The sequence below is a fragment of the Medicago sativa genome, chromosome 7 (assembly GCF_051527215.1).
Source record: "Medicago sativa cultivar Bolivia chromosome 7, Bolivia_mono, whole genome shotgun sequence".
Classification (NCBI taxonomy): Eukaryota; Viridiplantae; Streptophyta; class Magnoliopsida; order Fabales; family Fabaceae; genus Medicago; species Medicago sativa.
The window spans coordinates 36,909,090-36,912,111 of record NC_140755.1 but is presented as its reverse complement, the minus strand read 5'-3'; the positions used below and the strand labels follow the sequence as shown (position 1 = coordinate 36,912,111).

Genomic DNA, 3,022 nt, shown 5'->3' with positions numbered 1-3,022 from the left:
CCCCCTTACATCAATTCAGTAGTTTTCCATCATCTAATCATCAATTCTAACTCAAACCCTAATTTCTCATAATCTCACAACTCATCGTAAAACATGTTAGATGCAATCTAATGATCTACAAACTTAATATTAGTGAAAGATAGTCTCACCCTTACCTTAGATTGTTTTTCTGGAATCAAAAGCAGCGTTCTTCGTTCCTAGGGTTCTCTCTCTCTGAGTTCTCCTCTTTCTTCTCTTCTTCTCTCTTGTTCTCCTCTTTTCCAAAAAAAAACGGTTTAACGTAAAAACTCTTTCTAACCTAAACTTTCTTATTTATAATACTAAATACTCTTCCTAAATCTATTTAGGCCCAATAACTTATTCTTCTTTCTATTCTAACCACCAATTCTACTTACACTAATAATTCTCATATTCTAATAAATAATAGAATAAAGCCACCTAATATAATACCAACACATCGCATATTTAAAATAAATCACATAAATAAACCCTAACTTAATAAAAATAATTAAATAAAAGGAGGGCGTTACAACTCTCCCCAACTTAAAAGAATTTCGTCCTCGAAATTCAAAGCACAAGAAAAAATAAATTTAGTTATTGCTTCTTCAAACAAAACACAAAACCACATCAAAGTTAGTCAGTTAAACATAATCACGTAATAAAACATAACTACTAACTAGAAAACATGACGACACGACACAACGACTCATCTACTTGGCCGGACGGACCGACCTGCTCTGATACCAATTGTAACACCCCGTTTTCCCAACGTGAAAATTTCGTAAATAAATCAGAGTATTCATCGTAAACGGAATGTCACATTTCATAAAAATCATAAATTGAATAAATAAATATTTATCCTTCAAAATTATTCAACTTAATCTTTAAAACTTCGCAGCGGAATTAGTTCAACAACATAAAAGTCTTTGGCACGCAGGCCTCATCATAAAAGTCTCATAAATCTTAGTTCAAAAATAATTCTTAAACTTCAACCTCATCATAAAAGTCTCATAAATCTTAGTTCAAAAATAATTCTTAAACTTCAAAAGCAATACGTAAAGGAACAGAAAATAGTATTAAAATCCCCATCCCATTACGTATCAGAGCATCCTAGACACGATGTGAGGAGTCTACTCACGAACACAGCTAGTCTTTATTACCTGCACATTACCCACGGTCGAGGCAACATATACGCAGAAGGGGTGAGATTTCTCAAACAATAATATTAAGCTTATAAATCATAAATTACATTTAACAACATAAACATCTTATAATTTAACAACTATAATTAAATACATAAACATCATCATTTATCTTAGCAAAATATCATCAAATAGCAGTCACAGTCATCGTCACATATCATCATACTAAAAGACATCACAAAGTAATTCGTTAAAACATCACGAAGTAATTCGTTAAAACATCACAACTTAACAACTTGACTTGACAATGCATCTAAACTCGACTATGCAACTCTTAACGTCTTAAACCATCTTGAATCATCATGAAATGCAAATGCATGTGGTACCATTTTAGGGCATAAGCCCTCATCGTCGTGGTTGAGCAAAAGCTCCATCGTCATGGTTGAGCAAAAGCTCCATCGTCGTGTTTGAGCGAAAGCTCCATCGTCATGGTTGAGCAAAAGCTCCATCGTCGTGGTTGAGCAAAAGCTCCAGGGCATCAAGCCCTCAACTTTGAATGAGTATGCATGGACTCAACATCTTACATCTTAGAAACTTCATGAACATCCTATAACTTATTGACTTAGACCGACACTTACATCTTAAATAAGACTCAGCAGTATATAAATAATTCATATCACATCAGCATCACATCATAACAACATCAAATGGTAATCAACAACATCTTAAACATCGCATCAACATAAGCATCATAATTAACACATATAGTGCATAAATAACAGTATCACATCTCTATATAACCCATCTTTAAATCACACATCTTCAAATAACACATCTTTATATAACTCATCTTTAAATAACACATCTTTATATCAACACATTTTCAAACAATTCATCGTCAACATACAATTCAAATCTTCAGCATTCAAATCCTTATTTCAAGCCAACAAATATAATTTGCATTAATCACATTACCATGTAAGATAATTTAAAACAAAACTTTATAGTGATGACATTCATGTGTACACATCAATAATGGATTTTAAATGAGACCAAGTAAAAGAAATCCATAAACATAAAAAAAATGGACTAGAATTGCATGAAATCACATGTCTCTGGAAAGCGAAGCAAACAACAAATGGAGCTCTGTTTGTCAAAAAACTTAAATCAAATATCACAAAGTATCATATATATCAACAAAAATTCTTAATAATGTAACCATACCTAGGCTTTCACGTACAAAGTTCTTTACGGAACAATATTTCAAATTCATATATTCCCGTCAATACCGAATCAGAAATCAATTCTTCAAATTCTAATAATTGAGGAAATAAACTCATTTTAAACAAAACTTTGTTTTCAAAAATAATAATAATTAACTTTAGCTGAAGCAACACAACAAGGTTATATCGTTCTCATCAACTAGAAAATAAGAGAGAAGAAACGAAACCAATTTCCTTCTTTATCCTTAAACAATTTAATTGCAAAAATTAAGTAAATTGTGAGCCTACCGAAAGGGATATGTTGCTCAGTGATTAGAAAATATCCACCAAATTAAGAATAGGGTTCGACAAAATTAGAGAGAACAAAATAGTCAAAGCACAAAATTGCAAATAATCTCAATAAATCAAACATATAATTGCAGCACAAATTTAAAAGATCATGAAAATAAGGAAGAAAAATACAACCCTTCACTACCCACATGAGTACACAACCCTTGTGATGAATAAAACTCCCCCCTTACATCAATTCAGTAGTTTTCCATCATCTAATCATCAATTCTAACTCAAACCCTAATTTCTCATAATCTCACAACTCATCGTAAAACATGTTAGATGCAATCTAATGATCTACAAACTTAATATTAGTGAAAGATAGTC

General features: G+C 31.6%; 1 long non-coding RNA gene across 1 annotated transcript; it reads right to left on the bottom strand.

The window, feature by feature from the left end:
* Positions 1-854: 854 nt before the first annotated feature.
* On the bottom strand, positions 855-1,948 carry LOC146906014 (uncharacterized). The gene is made up of 2 exons (XR_015018816.1): positions 994-1,948; positions 855-939 (listed from the first exon to the last, which is right to left on the bottom strand). It is a non-coding gene; the product is annotated as an uncharacterized LOC146906014 (long non-coding RNA).
* Positions 1,949-3,022: the final 1,074 nt, after the last annotated feature.